This window comes from Lynx canadensis, chromosome C2, assembly GCF_007474595.2.
Source record: "Lynx canadensis isolate LIC74 chromosome C2, mLynCan4.pri.v2, whole genome shotgun sequence".
NCBI lineage: Eukaryota > Metazoa > Chordata > Mammalia > Carnivora > Felidae > Lynx > Lynx canadensis.
Window position 1 is genome coordinate 17,790,302 of NC_044311.2, and position 23,640 is coordinate 17,813,941.

The 23,640-nt window shown below is 42.6% G+C and overlaps 1 protein-coding gene across 3 annotated transcripts in view; it reads left to right on the plus strand.

Annotated features, from left to right (window-relative positions):
• Nucleotides 1-19,686: 19,686 nt before the first annotated feature.
• The window catches only part of THRB (thyroid hormone receptor beta), a 388,663-nt gene continuing 384,709 nt past the window's right edge, over nucleotides 19,687-23,640 (plus strand). For 2 of the 3 annotated variants that reach the window (XM_030329439.1, XM_030329450.1), the window contains exon 1: nucleotides 19,687-19,777. The gene's annotated coding sequence lies outside the window, so the exon portion shown is untranslated. Of the gene's footprint in view, nucleotides 19,886-23,640 lie in introns of all 3 variants that reach the window. The other variant, XM_030329440.2, reaches the window with a different exon arrangement.

Sequence of the window (23,640 nt, forward strand, 5' to 3'; positions counted from 1 at the left end):
GTACAGCTATTATTTCCTTTGAAAAGAGCAGAGCAGGAATTTGAAACCATATATTCATCAAATATTTATGAAGCATGTTCTCTGTGTTTGGTACTATTCTAGGTTCTTGGAATGGCTCAGGGAAGAAACCAGATAAAATAAACTGTTCTTTCTGGAACTTACACACACACAAACAGACATACAAAGGCAAACCCATACGCACAGGTAAAACCACATGCACGCACAATGATAACACAAACATTTGGTGTCTCATCCCTTACTTATTTCAGAATTTAAATGAGAGTAAGTATTCCCCTAATTGTTCAAAATGGCACAGTGAAGAACAATTATAGAATTCTGAAGGAATGTTTTCAAATACAGTTTCTTCCTGATTTTAAGGAAAATCAAGATATATTTCAAAAAAATACTCAGATTGTCTCCTTGAAAAGAAAATCACACAAAATGGCAATTGTGGGAATGAAGGCTGTTCATGTAATATTTTAATAGCTCAAAGAGTCATTGAAGGAGACATACATCCGCAGAAGATTTATTTATTACTTTGGAACGTGAAAAGTAATATTCTTGTTTAAATTGAGCAACAATTTAAATTGCAAACCAAGCGAGTGACAGTGCAGCACAAGTGTTAAAAAATATTTATGAAAAGGAAATAGCACATGAGCCTTCCATGAGTCCTTGCTTGGACATCTCTTCTGCCTCAGAAGCTTTGTTATCCTTTTCTTGAAATGCTCTCCCCACCTCCCTTCATCTGGCTGGCACACACTCATTCCTGAACACATAGATGAAATGTCTCTTTCAGAGAGGCCTTCCCTGGTCTCCACCTAAATCAGGTTCCTTCACTCATCATCCTTCTTCACTCATCTTTCTCTTTGTATATCTATCTATCTGTCTATCCATCTACGATCAATCATTTGATTTTATTTTTAAATGCTTTTCTACTTCACTTGACAAAGTTCCACAAAGGGAAGGATCATTTTACACTGTCCACCATAATCTCTCAAGATGCTGGCACCTGATCCCTACTTTGCCCTCAAAAAATATTTACGGATGACTCCCTCTCTCTCTGCCCCTCCCCTGTTCATGCTCTGTCTCTCTCTGTCCCAAAAATAAATAAACGTTGAAAAAAAAAATTAAAAAAAAAAAAAAAAAGGGCGCCTGGGTGGCGCAGTCGGTTAAGCGTCCGACTTCAGCCAGGTCACGATCTCGCGGTCCGTGAGTTCGAACCCCGCATCAGGCTCTGGGCTGATGGCTCGGAGCCTGGAGTCTGTTTCCGATTCTGTGTCTCCCTCTCTCTCTGCCCCTCCCCTGTTCATGCTCTGTCTGTCTCTGTCCCAAAAATAAATAAACGTTGAAAAAAAAATTAAAAAAAAAAATATTTACGGATGAGATAAAAGCTACCACTCAAGGTTAATTGACTGCCAAGAGCACTGAGATTATCAAAGCATGCTTCCTTCCATTTTCTGTGATAGAGTGAATACACCCTGCTCCCATTGTGCTGTGTACAAAAACATTATATTATTTGGCCTTGGTCTATTTTTCACTGTAAATGTGGCATAAAATGAAGGTGAGCTCAAATCTGTCATATCTGACATAGCTATGCCCAGACCAGTTCATACCCACATACAAAGTGACCTTTGGTCACGGTGGATATCAGCCTCCGAAGCACTGTGGAAAAGTTTCGGCTAGTCTTGGCACAGAAAAATTATGATGAGTCCCTTAAGCTGAGCAAAGCATCAGAATAGGTAAGGGTCCTTTAAGATGTTGCTCAATTTTAAGAGGAGAATGAAAGGAACCTTAAGAAGTTCTTGTTTAAAACGTCTCAAGTCAGATGTTTGGCTTTGTACCTCTAAACGTCAGCCATGGGCATCAGTCACATTTAAGCAATGTGATATTGTCAATCCTCCCTTCAAGAGGTAGAGCCTATTTTTCCTCCCTCCAGTCTGGCTTGAATATGGGGCTTGCTTTGGCCAATAGAACTTTAACAAATGTCATGTAGGCAGAGATTTGAAAAGTGCTTTGCTTTGGGGCTTAGTCTCTTGCTGGATTGGGCTCTGAGACCATCACATGACAAGGCCCAGGCTGGCCTTCTGGAAGGTAGAAGACCACCAGGAACAAAGCTTATCTATCTATCATAGCCGAGGGCCTCCCAGGCCAGTCAGCCTGCCAACTACTAGATATCTGAGTGAAATGACCACAGATGAACTAACCCCAAATTAAAGAACTGTCCAGAGAACCCACAGATAGTGAAAAATACTAAGTGAGGGTATCTGGCTGGCTCAACTGGTACAGCCTGGAACACTTGATCTTGGGGCTGTAGGTTTGAGTTCCACGTTGGGTGGAGAGATTACTTAAACATAAAATCTTTAAAAAAAAAAAAGAAAAAAACTAAATGATTTCTGCTTTCAGTTGTTAATTTTGGGGGTGGCTTGTTAGGCAGCAGAAGGTAACTGATACAGTGAAGCCACAGATAGCATATTACTATGTGACTGGTCAAGGAAACATATCAGATGGCCATAAACTATGAGTTTGGCAGAGTTTGTCAAACTCACTTGTCATCTAAGATTGTCCAGGGTATAGAAAGTGACTTACTGATCCAAAATTTGGAAATCACTGAATTCTAAAGCATTTTCTACTTGAGTCTGGCAACACCAATTAGCACATTAAAGATTCTGAGGAACAATGTAGCAAAAGAAAACAAACTTGCTAAAAGATTTTAAAACGCTTCCTGCTTCCTGAACTTTTATGACCTCTTGGCATTACAGTCTGGACATTATCATCATTGCTGAAACCCGTGTCCAAACATAATGGTAAGCCCACTGGACAAGAATTGTGAGATCTAGATTCTGGTCCAAGATATAGTGTTTATAAACTATAGGACATTTAACAAATCTAATTTGGTAAAATTAATTTGATAAAAGTAGGTAAAACGAGAGACATTATTCCCACACTGAGTCTCTTCTAGGTTATTGTCAACCCATTTATGTCACTTGGGCTGGAAATTTAGATAATGCATTGACACTTTGTGCTCCATATTGTATTCTGGTTTTGATGAGTTGTGCCAGCCCTGAAGTGGCAAATCATTCATTCATCTCAAAATCTTTTTTGAGAGCCTGCTGTGTGTCAGGTACTATTCTTAGTGACCAAATCTCTCCTTAAGAGTTTGATTCTAGTAGAAGAAGTGGGCAATAAGTCTGCAAAGAAATAGCTAATACAATGCCACATGATAAGGACTGTGAAGCAAATACAGTCAAGGCCTAGAACAGTGTTCTTAAACTCCAGCTTGTGTCAGAATCACCTGGCTGATTTGTTAAAATCTAGATTTCTAGGAGTGCCTGGGTGGCTCAGTTGGTTGAGCATCTGACTTTGGCTCAGGTCATGATCTCACAGCTCGTGAGTTCAAGCCCCCCATCGGGCTCTGTGCTGACAGCTCAGAGCCAGGAGCCTGCTTCAGATTCTGTGTCTCCCTCTCTCTCTGCCCCAACCCACTCACATTTTGTCTCTGTCTCTCTCAAAAGTAAATAAACATTAAAAAATATATATAGGTTTCTGACTCAGTAGGACTCAGCTGGACTAAGAATTTTCATTTCTAATAAATTCCCAGGTGATGCTGATGCTATTGGTGGGAGGACCACATTTGAAAACTGGCGAGCTAGACGGTGATAGACAGTTGCTCTAATAGATGACCTCTGTGATCACCAGAAACCTTGCTGAATGGGAGAGGAAGCCATGGGAAGATCCGGAAAGAGAATTTTCAGTGGAAGGCAGAGCACAGCATGTGCAGAGGCCCTGAGGCAGAATCGATCTCATTCTACTGGAAGAATAGTGAAGACTAATTTTCCTAATAGTCATTGATGTGGTAGCAGACCAGGGTCCTTGTCACCTATCACAGCATGAATTATGGGTGGCAATCCTCATAGGTCATGGCCTGCATGGTCCACTGGAGTCGAGGTTTCAGCTGAATGACTTCCTGATTATACTCAGATTTAGAAATAGTTAATAAGAAAAAAGGAACTTTAGGTACTGAGGAGTTTGGGTTAAATGATGTGCCAAGACAAGAAGAGGAAACTGCTCATGTGCCATGTTTCGTTTGTAAAGGTCCACTGGTTTCAGTTCTGACACCAGCACTGGATATCACTCAAATACATAACGTCCCCAAGTCCTTGTCTCTGGCTTGTAGAAGGTCTGTGATTTCTCAGGTCATGGATATCATTTCAACATGGCTTCTTATGTATTCGTGGATGTCCTCAGACAACAATGCATTGTCTTTTTAGAACGCTGTATGTGTGGGAGACACTTTTCACACATCTCTTATCACATCAGATCTTCACAATTTAATTTCATGATGCAGGAGGAGCAGAAACTATTACTCCCATGCTACAGATGAGAAAACTGGGGCTAGGAGAAGCCAACACTGAGAACCATTTCTTTCTTTTCTCTTCATATGGTCCTTTTTTTTTCTTTTTTAAGGCAAACTGATGTCCAAGCTGTGACAATGTGTGCTAAATAGTGGAGCAGGGTCCTCGTGGCCAAGCCCATCATTTTCCTGCCACTACCTCTCCTGAGGGGAGGCTCTCTGGTCTCTGCCTATGTCTGGTTACATTTTATCATCACCATCAATCATGAAAATGGTGGCTTCATTCAGAAGAAAGATCATTTGTGAGAAGAAAAGGACAACTAAACTTTACTTAGCACCCAAGATCCAGGCATGGTTCAACTATTTGATTCAATATTTTTAAAGTGTGATTTTAGTGGGGCGCCTGGGTGACTCAGTCGGTTAAGCGGCCCACTTTGGCTCAGGTCATGATCTCGTGGTCCATGAGTTCGAGCCCCGCGTCGGGCTCTGTGCTGACAGCTCAGAGCCTGGAGCCTGTTTCGGATTCTGTGTCTCCCTCTCTCTAACCCTCCCCCACTTATGCTCTCTCTCTCTCTGTCTCAAAAATAAATAAACGTTAAAAAAAATTTAAAAAAAGTAAATAAAGTGTGATTTTAGTTAATCCCCTTGACAATGGGTCTTTTCTCCATTTTGTAGGTGAAAAAACTGGGGCTCAGGGAAGGTAATGGCTTGAGGATAATAATGTGAGTGATCACCACTGGTGTTTTCTCCAACTTCAAGGGCCACAAAGCCTTGTTTCCAACACGGCAATGAAGCCTAGAGGAAGAACTGAGACATGGGCATGTACATGATAGGAAGGAGACAATGTCTGAGAGGACAGTTTGAGTCAGCAACACCTTTTTATATTTACAGATAAAAGGAGTTAAAAAAAATTAACCTAGAGGAAATGGACATCATATCCTTTAAAGAACTCAAATGTCCAGGGTACCTGGGTGGCACAGCCGGTTGAGGGTCCGACTTCGGCTCAGGTCATGATCTTTCAGTTGACAGGTTTGAGCCCCACATCAGGCTCTGCGCTGACAGCTCAGAACCTGGAGCCTGCTTTAGATTCTGTGTCTCCCTCTCTCTCTGCCCCTCCCCTGCTAGTGTTCTGTCTTTTTCTGTCTCAAAAATAAATAAACATTAGCCAACACCAGGATTGGTCACAAGTAGGAAGCTTCGCCAGTACAGCAGGACCCTCGGGCTGTGTCCGCATCGCACCGGAGGCTGTAGCGGGCATCGTGCTCAGGTAATGAGGAACCTTCGACCTGCAATACCTCCCCAGCATGTGGTCCCAAGAACTTCCCTAAAAGCCAGACCAACACTAAACCATCCCGCACACCTAGAAAACCGATTGGAGGATTAACACAACAATCTGCACAACCTGAACCACAGAATTCAGCAGGTAGGCGGCACGGAGAGGTGAACTTGGGGAGCGAGAAGCCGCGGGAAGGGAGGTGCTTTTGCAGGTGGAGAGAGGATGGAGATGGAGGGGTGAATACAGGAATAGCACCCCTGCCCAAAAGCAGCTGGAGAGAAAGTGGAAAATTGGAAAGAGCCGCAGGGACTAAACTAAAAAGGGAGAAAGGAGAAAGGAGAGGGTTTAAATTCCATTAAGACTGTAAACAAGGGGAGCACAGAGTCTGCAACTCCGCGGCTCCATACCTGGCGGTGCTCTGGTGGGAAGGGCGAATCCCCAGGAGCAGAGTGGGGTCCGGAAGGTTCTCAGTCCACACAGGGAAAAGCGGCTCCACTGCTGGAAGGACATTTGGTAGAGACTGTTGAAGCCACCTGGTCCTGGCAGACCCCAGAAGGCAGCCACATTCACTGGTGCTGGAACAAGGTTGTTAAGGGTGAAGCCTGGTGCCAGATGTGTGTTGTGATTTTCCATAATCCCTGCTGCTACACTGTGTCTCGTGAACTTTTTCTGGGGCGGGCGGCACCTGGCCGTAGTCTCGGGGCACCGGCAGCAGCAGGTCCAGCAAGCGTTCCTGGGTACGGCCGGCATTCGGCCCTTGCTCATTCGGCCACTGCTCGGTGAGACCCTCCCGCAGAGGGGCGGAACGGGTCGAAGCCGCAATCCTTCGGAAGCAAGGGGCTGGGGAAAACAGCTGCATCTGACACAAAACTCGGGAGAGAGGTGCTGCCTGGGGCCTGGTCACGGAGAGTGAAAGAGCGGGGAGTGGACGAAAGCTGAAGACAGAGGAAGGGTGCGTGATTCCCGACCCAAGAGAACAGCCTGGGTGGCTGGGTGACGCCATTTTAACCGCTCCCGCGCATGCGCATACGCACCTACTAGCGCCGCAACGCTCCGCCCCAGTAGGCCAGCAGCGCCATCTAGTGGAGCTCAGAGCCATTACACTGAGCCCCGCCCAACTGGGCCAACCTCGCTCTTCAAGAAGACAGTCTCACCGCCTGCTTAGTTTATGGACTATAAAGCGCTTCATAGTCTGACTTCTAGGAGAAAATGAAGCAATTTCAGTCCTACTTCAATCTGTTAGCAGGTTCATCTATTCAATTTTCTTTCTTTTTTTTCTCTTTTCTTTTCCTCTTTTATAATTCTTTTCTTTTTCTTGAATACAGAAAGAGAAAAAATTCATTTTTATTTTCAATTTTTATTAAAAATATTTTTCTTGGGGCGCCTGGGTGGCGCAGTCGGTTAAGCGTCCGACTTCAGCCAGGTCACGATCTCGCGGTCCGGGAGTTCGAGCCCCGCGTCGGGCTCTGGGCTGATGGCTCAGAGCCTGGAGCCTGTTTCCGATTCTGTGTCTCCCTCTCTCTCTGCCCCTCCCCCGTTCATGCTCTGTCTCTCTCTGTCCCCAAAATAAATAAACGTTGAAAAAAATTTAAAAAAATAAATAAATAAATAAATAAATAAAATAAAAATATTTTTCTTTAATTTTTTACTATACTTTTTTACTTCTGTGTAATTTTTTCAAGTTCTATTTTACTTCCATCATTTTATTTTAGTCTTCTTCAGTGTATTCACTTTTTCAAATTTTCAAATGCTTTGCTTTTTCTTTTTTCTCTCTCTCATTTCTTTTCTTTTTATTGAATGCAGAAAGAGAAAACCTTCATTTTTGCTTTCAATTTATATTAAAAATATTTTTTAAATTTTTTTACTATATTTTTTGCTTTTATGTAAATTTTTTCAAATTCTATTTTACTTCCATCGTTTTATTTTAGTCTACTACAGTGTATTCACTTTTTCAAATTTTCAAACTGTTTCCTTTCTCTTTTTCTCTCTCTTTTTTCTCTTTTTCATTTCTTTTCTTTTTCTTGAATAAAGAGAAAAAATTCATTTTTATTTTTAATTTTTATTAAAAATATTTTTCTTTAATTTTTTGCTACTATATTCTTTTATATTCTTTACTTTTGTATAAATTTTTTCAAATTCTATTTTATTCCCATTATCTCATTTTAGTCTACTTCAGTGTATTCATTTTTTCAAATTGTCAAATGATTTCCCTTTTTTTTCCTTCCCCCCCCCTTTTTTTTCTCTCATCTGTCAAACCATTTTCAACACCCAGACCAAAATACACCTAGGATCTAGCATCATTTATTTGATTTTTTTTGTGTGTATCTGATTTTTTAATTTTAATTTGTTTTAAGTTGTAATATTTTTAAAATTTTAATTTTTACCTCATTAATTCCTTTTCTCCCTTCAAAATGACAAAATGAAGGAATTTGCCCCCAAAGAAAGAGCACGAAGAAACGACAGCCAGAGATTTAACCAACACAGATACAAGCAGGATGTCTGAACCAGAATTTAGAATCATGATAATAAGAATACTAGCTGGAGTCAAAAATAGATTAGAATCCCTGTCTGCAGAGATAAAAGAAGTAAAAAATACCCAGAATGAAATTAAAAATGTGATAACTAAGCTGCAATCACGGATGGATGCAGCAGCAACAAGGATGATGAGGCAGAACAGAGAATCAGCAATATAGATGACAAACATAGAGAATAATGAAGCAGGAAAAAAAGAGAGAGATTAACGCAAAAGAGCACGATTTAAGAATTAGAGAAATCAGTGGCTCATTAAAAAGGAACAATATCAGAATCATAGGGGTCCCAGAAGAGGAAGAAAGAGAAATAGAGGTAGAAGGGTTATGTGAGCAAATCATAACGGAAAACTTTCCTAACCTGGGGAAAGACACAGACATCAAACTCCAGGAAGCACAGAGGACCCCCATTAGATTCAACAAAAACCGACCATCAACAAGGCACATCGTAGTCAAATTCACAAAATACTCAGGCAAGGAGAGAATCATGAAAGCAGCAAGGGAAAAAAAGTCCCTAACCTACAAGGGAAGACAGATCAGGTTTGCAGCAGACCTATCCACAGAAACTTGGCAGGCCAGAAAGGAGTGGCAGGATATATTCAATGTGCTGAATCAGAAAAATATGCAGCCAAGAATTCTTTATCCAGCAAGGCTGTCACTCAAAATAGAAGGAGAGATTAAAACTTTCCCAAACAAAAATTAAAGGAGTTTGTGACCACTAAACCAGCCCTACAAGAAATTTTAAGGGGGACTCTCTGAGGAGAGAAAAGATTGTGTGTGTGTGTATATATATATATATATATATATATATATATATATATATATATCAAAAGCAACAAAGATTAGAAAGGACCAGAGAACACCACCAGAAACTCCAACTCGACAAATATCATAATGGTAATAAATTCATATCTTTCAGTACTCACTCTAAACGTCAATGGACTCAGTGCTCCAATCAAAAGACATAGGGGAATAGAATGGGTAAGAAAACAAGATCCATCTATATGCTGTTTACAAGAGACCCACTTTAGACCTAAAGACACCTTCGGATTGAAAATAAGGGGATGGTGAAGCATCTATCATGCTAATGGTCAAAAAAGAAAGCCGGAGTACCCATACTTATATCAGACAATCTAGACTTTAAAAATAAATAAACATTAAATTTTTTTTTTAAAAACTCAAACAACCAATGTCCTCATATGAAGGACCACCTTTTTTCTTCTTTTCCTTCTCCTTCTCCTTCCTCTTCCTCCCCCTCCTTCTTTTTCTTCTTCATAATTTGTTTCAGAGTTTATTGTTTTTAGATCAGTTTTACCTTCACAGACAAATTCAGGGAAGGAGGCAGACATTTCCCCTATACCTCCTGTCCTCACATATGCACACAGTCTCCCTCACTATCAAAACACACCCCCCCTCAGTGATACATTTGTTACCGTTCATAAACTTACACTGACACATCATTATCACTCAGAGTCTATAGTTTACATTATGGTTCACTCTTGGCTGTGTACATTCTGTAGATTTGGACAAATGTCTAATGACATGTATTCATCATTATAAAGGGTATTGTGGTAATCATTTCACGAGATATTTAAATCAGAATATCATGCTGTAAACCTTAAACTTATCCAGTGATGTGTTCAATTATTTCTCAGAAAAAATGGTAAAAACACAAAACAAGTCTAAAAAGTGTAAAAATCATTGGTGTCTTCACCTCTGCCCCAACCCACCTGCCAGCAACCATTGATCTTTTTCACTGTCTCCATAGTTTTGCCTTTTCCAGAATGCCAAAGAGTTGGAGTCATAAAGTATGTAGCCTTTTCAGATGGGCTTCTTTCACTTAGTAATATGCATTAAGACTTCCCCATGCCTTTTTATGGCTTGATAGCTTACTTCTTTTTAGTGTTGAATAACATTCTATTGTCTGGTGGTGCTAGTTTTTTATCCTTTCACTCAGTGAAGGACATCTTGGTTACTTATAAGTTTTGGCAATTACCAAAAGAGCTGCTATGAACAAGTGCAGGTTTTGTGTGATGTAAGTGTTCAACTCCTTTGCATAAATACCAAGGGGCATGATAGCTGGATCATATGATAAGTTTGTGTGTAGTTTTATAAAAAAAAAACTGCCCAACTGGCTTCCAAAGGGGCTGTCCCATTTTGTGTTCCTATTGGTAGGTGAATGAAAGTTCCTTTGGCTCTGTATCCTGGCCAGCATTTGGTGTTGTTACTGTTCTGGATTTTGACCATTCTAATAGGTATGTAGTAGTATCTTATTGTTTTAATTTGCATTTCCTTGATGACATGAGACCAGAAGGATCTTTTCATATGTTTACATATCATCTGTGTATCTTCTTCATTGAGGTGTCTGTTAAGGTCTTTGGCTCATTTTGAGAAATCACAGGCACACATGGGGGAGGGGCATATAGAGAGGGAGGGAGAGAATCCAAGCAGGCTCTGCACTGTCAGTAGAGAGCCAGATGTGGGGGCTCAAACTCACACATCATGAGATCATGACCTGAGCCAAAACCAACTGAGCCACTCAGGTGCCCCTCATTTTTCAGTTGGGTTGTTTGTTTTCTTATGGTTGACTTTTAAGCATTCTTTGTATATTTTGACTAGCAGTCTTTTATCAGGTGTCTTTTGAAAAAATTTGTTTAAATGTTTATTTATTTTTGAGAGAGAGAGAGAGAGAGAGAGAGGGAGGGAGAGAGAGAGAGAAAGCGTGAGAAAGGGAAGGGCAGGGAGAGAGACAACAGAATCCAAAGCAGTCTCCAGGCTCTGATCCATCAGTAATAGCCCGATGCAGGGCTCGATCTCACAAACCATGAGATCATGACCTGAGCCGAAGTCGGACACTTAACTGACTGAGCCACCTAGGTGCCCCCCAAAAAGATAAAATGATATTAATAATGACTTTTATGCTAATAAGTTGAAAAAGTCAGATGAAATGGAAAAAATCCCTAGAAAATTACATTTTGTCAAAAACTAAAAAAATGAAATAAAAAAACTGATTAATCCTATAACCATTAAAATGAATCTATAATTAAATGACTCTCAAACACACACAGACACACATACAACAACAACAACAACAAACAGAAAACAAAACAAAAAACCACTCTAGCCCCTGGATATCTGTATCTATACCAGAAAACGTTACCAAACATTTAAGGAATAAATAACATCTACCCCAGAAAATAGAAAGGAAATAACGTTCAACAATTCTTTCTATGATGTAGTAAAACCTTGATAGCACAAATTAACAGAATGAGAAAGGAAAATCACAGGCCAATCTCATCCACTATCTAAATACAAAAACTCTAGACTTAGACTTAGCTAACAGAATCCACCAATATATAAAAAAGACAAGAATAGGATCGGGGCCGCCAGGGTGGCTCAGTTGGTTAAGTGACCAACTCTTGATTTTGGTTCAGGGAGCCCCATGGAGCCTACTTGGGATCCTCTCTCTCCCACTGTCTCTCAAAATAAATAAATAAACTTAAAAAAATATATATATACATATATCCATGTATGTGTGTATATATATATATGTACCAAATTGAATTTGCTGTGGGAATGCAAGATTATTTTAACATCAAAATATCAATGTGTAATTTGCTACATTGAGAGAAGAAAAAAGAAATAGATGATATTTTTACAGATGAGGAAACTGAGGTGTAGAGAAGATAGGTGACACACACAAAATGATTAGCAAAGACACAAAGACACAAAGCTGAAATCCTTAACCAGCCCATTGTTTAATATGAACCACAGTGGAAGGTTTTCTCTAAATCTGCATAAATGGAAACTCACAAACTGTAATAAAACCTTGTTTTATCTGCCGGTTCTAAATTTGATTGTTTGCCCCAAATGTATCATTTATGGAAGTTCAAATTACATTCTACAGTTGCATCTGAAGGAGCACTGTGAGCAATATTTTATGTAGTGCTTTGTAAACTTAGGATGAGGCAAGTTTATTGTAAAAGAGAACCATAATACGCGAAAATAGAAAGTGACAGTAAACTGATACTGCCCTCAAATTGAGAATCTCATTTAAGCTGACAAAAATAAGTGAATTTGAAGTTATGACTATCACTCCAGATCTGACTCATTCGGGGTTTTTAAGGATCTGAAAATAGCCCATAATCATCAGCATCATATTATGTGTTATTGTATCTAGACAAATTAGAATTCTTTCCATGAAAATGAGCGAGATCCACCTTTATTCCCTTTCTAAACAGCAAGGATATTTTCACAGAATTTTTAAAAATTAAATTTCCACTTTTGATGCATATAAACATAACTCAAAAAAAAGGAAGTACACTTAATCGATATGTTTTGGGGAGGTGTGTCACAAATCACTAGATTTCTTCCGTGATTGACAAGGAGTTTGGCAACGTGCTATACTTTGTGTGCTCACAATAACGTGGGTTATTACAGTCCAATTAGCTATTATTCACCTCACCTCAAACCTACCTTTCAGAGAGCTGAAAATTAAGATTGAATTTATAAGTGTTTTTGTATTCTTAAATTCCTTTTCTCCGTTCATCTTTTTCCGGATGCACTGTAATTCATCAGCACCTTCATTTTTGCATAGGCTTTTCATTTGTGGCTTAGTTCATAGGAAATAATTTGTGGTTGCTAGGAAAGCTCGTAATTGCTGCATAAGGCAATCATAGATCTGAACATGGATTATTTGAAGATTTCCATACTTACGATGTTGGGTAATATTTATTCATTCAAGTTAGACTCCACATAATGTTGTTGAATATTTTATTTGGGGTAATTGTAAGAATGAACGGAAATGCTAATTGCTCAACTTCTACTTTCTCATAATTATGCTAGTACCTCAGAGAGCTTTAGTAGAATGATTAAGAAATAATATATGAACAGTACTTCCACTCCTTAGTATATGCCCAGGATATATGAATGCATGAATCCACAAAAAGAATTAAGAATTTTCAAAGCTGTTTTATTTGTAATAGCCCCAAACTGGAAATAACCCAAATATCTGTTAGTTGGAAAAGGAATAGACACATTGTAGTGTATTTGTATGATTAAATATCAAATAGAAATTAAAAATAGAACAACTTTCTAATCCACACAATAATGTGACTTTATCTCAAAAACACAGCAGTGAGTAAAAGAAACCAGATAGAAAGGAGAACACACTGTGTGATTCTATTTATATGAAGTTCAAGAGCTGGTAAAGCTAATAAATGATGACAGAAGTAAAAATATCATTTACCTCTAGAAAGGGAGTGGTTATCAACAAAGAAGAGGTACAGATAAACTTTCTAGGTTGCTGGAAATGTCTAGCTTGTTCTGGGTGGTCATTACACACAGGTATAAAAATGTAAAAATTAATCAAATTAAATGCTTAGATTTGCCTATTTTACTGTAAATAAATTACACTTGAATTTAAAAATTATTGCTCGCAACTTCTTTTTTAACATAGCCTTTTGTTATGGAGCTATATCCATAACATATATCCATGTTGATGTACCTAGGCCTATTTTATTATTTAACTGTATCTATTTAAAGAAAAAGAATATCCTTTGGTGGAGTTTGGTTTGGCTGATGGGTATACTGGGATAACAGTAACTACCACAACAAATAAACTTGCACATTTCAATGACTTAACATGCCAGAAGTTGATTGCTCAATCATGGTAACATTTGAAAATGAGTGTTCTCATTCTTTTCCATATGGTGATCAAGGGACTCAGACTCCTTCTAACTTGTGGCTTACTAGTCCCTGCCCAGAGGCCTCAGCATCTTCTACCTCCAGCTGGGAAACAAAGAGAACGTAGTTAGGTAATTTTTAAAGTTTCAAGCTAGTGACATACTTGTTTTACTCAGGCCTTTTCTGGTCCTCCCAGTGAATAGGAGTTTCTTAAGGAGTTAGGGACATGTCCCATGACTCCCAGACATGCTCATATTTTCCATCTCCTTGTGACTACCCCATGACTCCCTCTCCTACATAATGGTAGCCTGATGGGCTAGTTAAGAGCACAGCCTCTGCCATCAATGCCTGGGCCTGAGCTTGAGCAAATTATTTGATCTTCCTATGTTTTAGCTTCCCCATCTGGTCATAGAGTTCTTACAGGATTTCTTAAAATTGTGCAGTATTTAGGACAATGCCTAGAAATAATACATGTGTAATAAATATTAGCTATAGTACATACTTCTTGCCATAAGCAGCCATACCAGAACATCTATTGCATCTCCAATATGCCCAAGGCTTCTACCATGACAAAGAATAATAGTGGATTTTCACCAGACCAGCTTCATGGGCATGCAATCTGTGCAGTTGTACAGGGTTCCACGCTCAGAAGGGCCCCCTGCTTTCAGCCTGGCACTTAGTTTAATGCTCTTTTCACCATCTTGAAATTCTTGCTGATTTTATCCTTGAACTCGTGTTTTGTAAGTGACATTTGATGGGACAATAGTTCATGTCCATGAACAGAGGAGAAACACACGATATATATGTCCATTGCTGTTCTTTGCTGCTCCACTTACTGTTGGGGGAGGTCACTGAGAGGATGCGACCACCTGTTGATCTATGAGCTGGACCCAGGCAATTAGAGTCTCCTCACCCTCTCCCTTATCCTTGGAATATGGGTTCCACTTGCCTTCCCTGTTCCCAGAAGCTACCCCAAGGACACACCCTTGAGAGAGGGGTTGGTGTTGAGACCTTCTGGACGGTATAGGTGACTGAATAGCATCAAGGCCTCTATATAAACATTTAAGATTTGGCAGGTGGGTGTGGAGACTACTTACCTTGCAGCTGCCCAAGACCAGTGTTACATGTGAGTTCCCTTGCTCATTAATCTACCACCTACCAACCTGAATGGCCTGACTCTTTCTTTGGTTTCTCCCTGGGGACCAGTTTCAGATTACACTTGGGATTCAGATTCAGATTCACATGGATCTTGTGAACCAACACTTATATATAACATACTTGATGCCCCATGAGCACAGAAGTCCAACAGCCCCGCAATGTGTGAGAGGTCAGCAAAACTCAAATGGAGTATAAGATAAGCATGTTACATCTATGACTAAGTGGGAGCACTGACAACCCCAAGAGGCCATGCATTCCATTCCACTCCATCTCACTCCATTCTATTCCATTCCATTCTTGCTTTGAATGTAGAAAGAAAGTAACAACCAAGAAACTTTATCATGTCCTTTCTTACTCATTTTACATCACTGTATTATCTAACCATTTACTCTGAAAATGATGACATGGAAGGAAAGGGCAACCCATAGTTCCTTTTCCTTTGAGGTCTTCCTTACTCAACGGCATGTAAGTCTAAGATAGAATGTTGAATGGGCACATATCAAGAAGTAAAATAAAAACAGTTGAGCTAGTTTGTGCTGTGTTTCCACTGTTCTGATAAGAACAAAACACATATGCATATACAAACTACAAAATACGTGAACTAGCTACAAAATACAAATTGTGTAATTCGGTTGATTTCACATATGAGTTAAATGCTCTTACATTTGCATTTAAAACTACCATGGCATAATATAAAGATGAACAGTGAAATTTGTGCTAATAATTTAAAAGGCTTATTTTCTTTACTTAGAATGATGTTAAATAGCAAATAAAAAATACCATGACAATTCCAAGAAGAGAATGTGGAGGAAAGGAGATAGCTTTATATTTTCTACCTGTAATGGTGCTTTTTTTCCCTGCTTTTTGAATAAAGGGCCCCACATTTTCATTTTGTACTAAGCCTTGCAAATATTGTAGCAGCTGTGTCTTTCCCTCTCTATGACTTCTCCCACAAGCTCCACCTGGTCATCTTCCGCGGGAAGTGCTATCTCACCACCGTCACCACCATCACCAATTCCTGGGCTACCACAGCCTCCTCACCAGCAATCACCTAGAAAGTTACATTTATATATTTCTCATTGCACTCTTAAAGTAGAGTTAATTTTGAACATGTCATCTCCCCTAATAGTCTGTCTTTCCTGAAGGGCATGGACAGGCTTGGCATTCTTACCTGTCTAGCCATGGACCAGAATCAATGCGGCCTCATAGGCAAAATAAATTCCGGGAACTAACAATAAACAGATGAGAATCTCCAGGGCTGGGTCATTTGGCTGTACAGCCATCTTGAGAAGGAGTTTTTGAATGAAAGAAAGAACATTAGTGGTCCTAGTCCCCGGAATAGCACTTCCTCTGGTTCCAATACTCCCAGAGTAGTAAAATCTAGTCCATCCTTGATGGACTGGTTCACCTTCATCCAGTGGCATCTCCCTTGATTTTTTCCCCTTCTCTCACAACTCCCTGCCATGTCTAACTCCCTGACCTAAAGTTCCTTACCATATATTAATTATCTTTGACCCTGGGCAAATCTATTTGAATTTTACTTTTCTGATTAGACTTTGGTATTATTGAAGGCACAGAAGGATGAGGGCTTGGGTGACGCATGTGAGGCACTTTCCTTGAGTGCAAAATTTAAGGGGCATCAAAAACTGTAATAAAGAGAAACTATATTTTAATGTAGTATTTTTAAGATAAAAATTAATGTAACAATCATCCATGATGAACAATACATCAATACTTTAAATAAAGACAGCCTCAGACCCTGTATTTGCACCACTGGCCTCAGTGGCTTCAGTGTAATCCCAGTTCTGTTGACTTTACACTTCATTTATCTTCTTACCCCAGCGGTGGATGAATGAATGAATGAATGAATGAATATATGAATGAATGGCTTTCTTGAACCAAGGCAGCAACTTGAAATTTGTCGATCCTGGTAATGAGGTTGTCTATCAGTGGCATGTGAGCATGGGTGGTGAAAACAGGTTTGATGTGCCCCCTCAAATCAGCTAGACTGGAACGGGGGCCATATGGTCTAAAGTTTGAATATTATTTTTGCCTTCAGTCAGGTCCCCATAAAACTATTGCTCCATTGGCCCCTTTGTGAAACATAAGAGCAATCCTTGTTTGCCATCATGGAGTCAGCCCTCAGAGGGCCAATTCATGGAATCCTTCATAATTCATGTTGTTTCAATAACGTTGCACTAAAATTGCCTTCTCCCATTGTCATATAACATTGTTACAATCATAGTCTCATGAGTTGTTTGAATAATGCCATGTTATTTATTTAATGTTGTAATTTACTTTTTATTTCAAAAGTTTCCAGGCAAAATGAGATCAGAAAAGCAAAGCCATTTGAACAAAGGGGAGCAACAGTGTTTGTTATACTTCATTCTCCGTGTGATGTTTTCCTTCTTAAGATGGAATCTAGCTCCAAGTTACACTCAGGAAGAGGAAAAAAAAATTCAAAGTCCCATTAGGCTTCAGGGCCTATTATTCACCTTTGTGAAGGAAGACTCGCATCATGCCCCGCCCACTCCCCCCACTCCCCTCCCCCCCCCCCCCATTACAAAGTCGTTCGCATGTCTCAATAGCCCCTAAGCAGACCGGGCTGTCAACTGTAGTGGCCTGTCAAAGCCAAGCTTTTTCCTCAGTGGCCTGATTTTTCACCCACAGTTAGCCACCAGGGGGCCGCCTATTTGGAACAAACGGTGCAGACTCCACAGCTTTCCTCCAAAGCAACCAAAACATCCCGGGGCAGCATTGGAGCAGAGCCCAGGAACTTCCCTGCAAGGGAGAACAACTTCTATCCAGCTACAAAACCTGCAAAGCCTATGGTATATAGCCTTATCACGAGTGAAAAATAAACTACAGCAAGGATTTATCGCCAAGAACCGAGGGGAGTTAAGGTCCGTGGATTCTGACGGGGAGGCCCCTCCCTCTCGCCAGGGAGCCGTGGGGTCTGCGACTTTCTCTCTGGAAGCACCTGAAACACCGTGCGTCCAGGCGCAGGCAACAGTTCCCGAATTTCTGGACAGTTGTGGCTGGTAAGGCTGCTAGCCAGAGTGGTGGCTCCTCGCCCTCTTCCGTGGGATGCTCGCAAGAAGCTGGAATTAAATCACACGTCACCGGCTGGAAATCTGGAAAGCTCTGCAATAAATCATCTATACGTTGTTCAGACAGTTGAGGATACAGACCGTCATGGCTCTATCCCATTGTTGTACGAATAAACGTATATATTGAATAATGAAGTAGGGATTGTTTTTAATGTAAGAAAATAATTGTACCCTGTCGTCAGAATAGTTTTGCTGCAAGTATACCTTCGTACCGACTGCATTTTAGCATTTGGGGCGCTCCGTATTTTTACAAGCATTCTTCAAGCCCAGAATGCAGCTGCCCGCTTCATTTTCTCCTAACCTCAACCCTGGGCTTTCAACACTTGAGGTGGAGCATGGGGGGCAGTTCAGAAATTCTTACTTGCCTGGGGCAGAACGCTGCAAGAGTATACATTATTGTTGTCTTCCGGGTTTTATTTGTACATACCCAGGGCCAAGGCAAATTAATAGGGCAGCCCTTCTGGAACCTGTGGAGTGTCTCGACTCTGCACACATCTCCCAGGATATGCATAATTATGCGGAGGGGTGTCTCCCTCAAAAGCAGGCCAGGTATTTTCCAAATTATGGGGGGGGGGGGGCGGGAGCAGGGAGGCGGGGGCCGGGTGATGTGAAGGGAACTCCGGACAGCCCGGCCCGTGGGAGGCCCCAGGAGGAGCCAGAGCGCTCTGTCCGCCGGACACGCGCCACAAGTGGTTTGGAAAAAGGGAGAGGAGCGCGCTGGCAGGGGTCACACTGGTCCTTCGGGGCAGAGAAAAGCCCGTGCTTCTGGAAGGTCCCCCCGCCTCCTTGTCACTCGTCCCCCGTTTCTTCCTCTTCGCCTACCAGAGGAATGACGTCCAAACCCGAACCTCGGTGCGCAAGCCGCCGGGTGGGTGGACGCGCGGCCGCCTAAACCGCCGCAACATCGCCACCCTGGGAAGGGCACCCTGGGAGGAGGGCACGGCCGGGACTGGGAGGAGAGGGAGCGCCCGAACCTGGGGAGGCAGGTGCGGAGGCGGCCGGCCTGGGGCGGTGCGCGCGTGGGCTGCGGGGTAGGGGTCCGCGAGCGCCCAGCGGCGGACACTTCTGAGCGTCCCCCCCCGGAGCCCGGCGGGGGGCGTCGGGTGCCATCCTGGCGGCCCCTGGGCGGCGGCGGCGGCGGCGGCGGCGGCGGCGGCGGCGGCGGCGGCGCGAGCGTCTGGGAGGCCATTTCCTCGCTGCGCCCCTGGCGGAGCCGGGTTTGCTTGCTCTTGGCCGCCGCCGCCGCGCGAGTAGGACCGCCGCGAGGGTTGGAGGGGAAACCAGGTCACCGGTTCGCGGACGCGGCGCGGCGCGGGCGCCCCGGGCCCGGAGTAAGGCAGTGCCCCGGGAGCGGGCCGGGGCGGGCCGGGTGCGAGGGGGGCCCGGAGAGGCGGGGACTCCGGAGCCCGGACCACACTCGCTTCCTACGCCTATAAAAGTGGAGTGGCCGGGGAGGGCCGGCGCGGCCCTGGCGGCGGCCGCCTCTCTTCGCCCAAGGAGTTGACATTTTGCAGGACTCGCGCGACGTCCCGTCGCCGGCGCTCCCCGGGACCCCGCCGCCGGGAGGAGGGGGCGGAGGAGGGTGGAGACTGCGGGGCTTGGCCAAGGAAGGAGCACATCCTCGGGCGGGCGGCCGTGACGCGGCGGGGATTAACTTTGCATGAATAATGTGAGTGCGCTTGGAAAGGAGACCTTCTGTTCCCCGGGCTCGGGGCAAGCGCCCGCAGGCTGCCTTCCCCGGGCAGGGGCGCTCAACCCAACCGTCTGGAGGGCACTGGTAATTTGGCGAGAGGACCGCGCGGAGGCGGGGGCGTGGGGGGGAGGGGGGGAGGGGGCGGCAGTTCCGACCGTCCAGAAGGGTGGGCCGGCTGGCGGCGGGGGTGTCGCGGGAACCTGAGGGGTGCGGGAGGCGAAGCCGGGCGCGCGGGCGGGCGTGGGTGGAGGGTGTCAGCCGCCGTGTTACCTGCCTCCGCGGGGCTTCTGCACCCCGGGTCCGGGAGGAGGTGCCCCTCATGCTCCGGCACCGCGCGGCGGCAGTCGGGGAGCCCCAGCGTGGGCAGTGGCGGAGCAGGGTGTCTGGGGGCCCCCTCCAATCGCAGCCGCTCTGTTCCTCAAACCCCCAAGCCCAGCTGTTGACAGGCTCCTTGTGAAATGGAGTTTGGCATCCTTAGCGCCGAACCGAGTGGAAGTTTCCATGATGAGGAAGTTCTGTGACACGGGGGTTCGGAAAAGGTTGGCAGACACCGGGGAGGGGGGGGCGGGGAGGCGGTTTAAAGGGACTGTGGGTGCCCCCCATCCCCCTTTTTCTCCTGCTCCGGAACTCCGGGGTTTGGAAGGGAGAATAATCTTGAATGTTGGCGTGCGCCGTGGCCGGTGCCTGGCGGCTTGGCTTCTCCCCGCCTCCTCGGGGACTCGGTGGCGATTTCGCCTCCCTGCTGGGTCGCGCGCTTCTTTGCCTCGCTCTTCTTTTGACGCAGCATCTTCCTCTGGGTCGCCTCGAGTTGGTTCTGGTAACCAGGAGTTGTGCCAGCTGCGCTCTCCTCCCCCGGGCCTCCAGCCCCCTTCCGAGGAGGACTCATTTGGGGGAGTTGTTTTTTGTTTTTTGTTGTTTTTTTTTTTTTAACCCTAGTAGATCGCGTCCTTCTTAGCTGCAGTTGTCATTTTGGAGGAGGATTTCCCAATGACCATTGTAGGATTATTAGTGCTAATTCTTAAGCCTTCTGATTTGTTGGAGGGGAGGGCACATAGGATGTTGTTGTCGTTGTTGTTTTTTTAATTTATTAAAGGTTAAGTGTATACTTGTCCCCAAATAGGAAATTTTACAAAAAGAGTCTAGAAGCATAACAATTCCTAAGCCGAAGCAAAGAAAAAGAGTGAACCTGAACAAACAAGTTGAACACTCTCCACCCTCCCGTCTCCACACACGTTCAGATTTTGTGAAGATTGAAACACTGTGCCTAATCATCAGTAAATAAATTTGAAACAAAGTCTTCCTTGTAGCCTGTTACTGGTCTTAGGTGCTAGTGAGATGCAGTTTTAAAGACCAGTTTTGAAGTTCAAAAACTAAGCATTCCTTGGATGGTGTATCGATGTCAGAGCCCAGCAATTTTTATAATGGTAAAAGCATTGGATCCCGTAGACCTGTTGAGCAATATCTAGTTTATGCTGCTTATTTACATTGTAATAATATATAGCATGTGCTAGATTACAAAGTAATAAAAATTGCATTTTAGTTCAAATATTCCATGATTCATTCTGAATATTCACTGGTGACTGATCTGCTCCCTAATTCACTTCTGCTTACCTTTCTTATTCTGAAACTAGTCAGAGACTAGGAAACATTAAAGAAAAAGGTGTTTTGATGAAAAGTATTCTGAGCAGTGGCTATTTTTAGGAGTTTTCATGCCAGTTGGCTAAGGGTTTTAATTGAGTCTAACAGAAATTCAATAGTAAGTGATTTTTTGAAGGTAATATATGGGAAGACATGGGTGAACAATCATTTATTACTTGTACACGTTAAATGGATACTGTCAAAATCTTATTTTTAATGAATTTCAAAGTTATATATATATTGGAAGTGGGACCATCTGGTAGTAGATATGATTTGCTTTTCTTTTTTAGTGAGAGTAAGTGCTACTAAATATAGCTATTGAACTATTTTTTTAATGAAGCAATTCCTGTTGGCATTATAATGCAAAGGCATAATTTTATTGACATTGGAATGTTGTTTTATAGACTAACTGGCTTTATAAGAAGAATAAGCATTCCATCTCTCTCCTTTTAGCTTCTTTATTCTGTCATAGTGATGAATTAAGACAACTGCCTTTTAATCTAACATCTTTTGGGAAAAGGTAATTTCTTAAAATTTCCTGAAGAGAACAGAGAGTTGTGGATTCCTATCCTTTCCTGGAATTTTTGAAGTTGTTTGAAGCATGGCATGTGTGGAGCCACCCGTGGGATTGCAAGTTTGGTGTTTGTGTGTTTGTGTGTTTGTTTTAGCAAGCTTATCCTTTTGGTAGAAATCCGAGTGAGGTGATTGGTTTCTTGAACTCCTTCTTGTCATTCTAGTGTAAGATTATGTGTCAACTTCTTAAAAAGCCCTTCTGTGACCACTTGACTCATTCTTTCTCAGAACCATCATACTGTTTTTAGTTTCTTCCCCAACCCCCCCATCGCTTGGTGTTCTTTGCAATCTGAATTGTCATTTCATTTGGTACTTGTTGAATACCCGTCTAGAATGTAGAGTCCAGGAGAAAAGAGTCTTGACTGCCTCATTAACTCTTGATTCTCCAGCGTCTTAAACAGTGCTTGGCACACAGTAGGAGCTGGATAGATCTTGGCTAAATAAAGCAATGGTTGCACCCAAACACTGTCTTCCTAAAAATATGTGACTAAGCAACCTGAGTGGGTACCAACTGGGTATGTCAAGACTTGTGCCTGCGTGTATATGTGTTTGCCATGAATATATGGTTCCATCTTTATCTCTGTCTTTCCCCCCACCCTTTTTTTTTTTTTTTTTTTTTTGAGATGAAAGCTAGCCCCATTCTAGTCTATATAGTGACATTGCCGAGGATTATTTCTGCAAGTTCTTCCTGGGGGCATTTGCCTTGAGTACATGCAAATCCTCAGCAGTTTGCCTTAACAGGTTACCCAGATTCCCTGAAGACACTGACCTTCAACTCTCTGGGTATCAGCAGAATCTTTATGAGTTCCAGAGGCATTGTCAGTGCTAAGAGTGAAATTCCAGGGAACCGACATCACTGGATGATAGCAGTGCCTTCTCACTCAGCAGGTTCTGGCAGTGCCTCTGGCCTTGGCAGCCCTAAGGGGACCAAGGGCGTGTTGTGGTGTAAGCTGGTCTACACAAGTAGCAGTTCCTGGGGAAGGGGCAAAATGGGACTGTCAGGATACAATACAAGATGGAAATCGCCCTTGGGGGTAGATTTGGAAATAACCAAATGTCCAAATTTGGACATTTGGTTACGCTGTGTTGTAAGTGAAGTCATTTAACTTTCCCCCTTTACCTCCTTTCACACTTTCATAAACAGATTCTGAACCAGATGATTGTGCGAGGTATTGCGTTATCTGAGTTTTCAAGTGACCCAGGTGTGATACCCAAAGGGTCATCTCCAAATTAGCTATTCATGGAAACTCTTTTGACAACTGAGACAAAAAGGAAACGACAATGGGTAATTATGGTAATGTGTTTTTGTTTATAGAGTATGGGCTTTCACAAATGTGTCTGCATAAATGCATAGCAAAAATCCCACAAAGCGATAAGACTTGTGAAAATGGTAGGGGAAGAAAGATCAAAATTTTCTACAGGAGTAAAGATCATTAAACTGAAATCCCAAGTGCTTACTGCTTTATTTAATTTAGCTCTAAGCTTCTCGGTAGCCAAGTTAACAGGAAAAAGGGAGCCTGGAGGTGGCAGATATGCATTGAAGTTGTACAGATACATCATATAACATTTCTAGAGGGCTTACTATGGTGCCTGGCACCTAGTATATACTTCCATGAAATATCAAATCA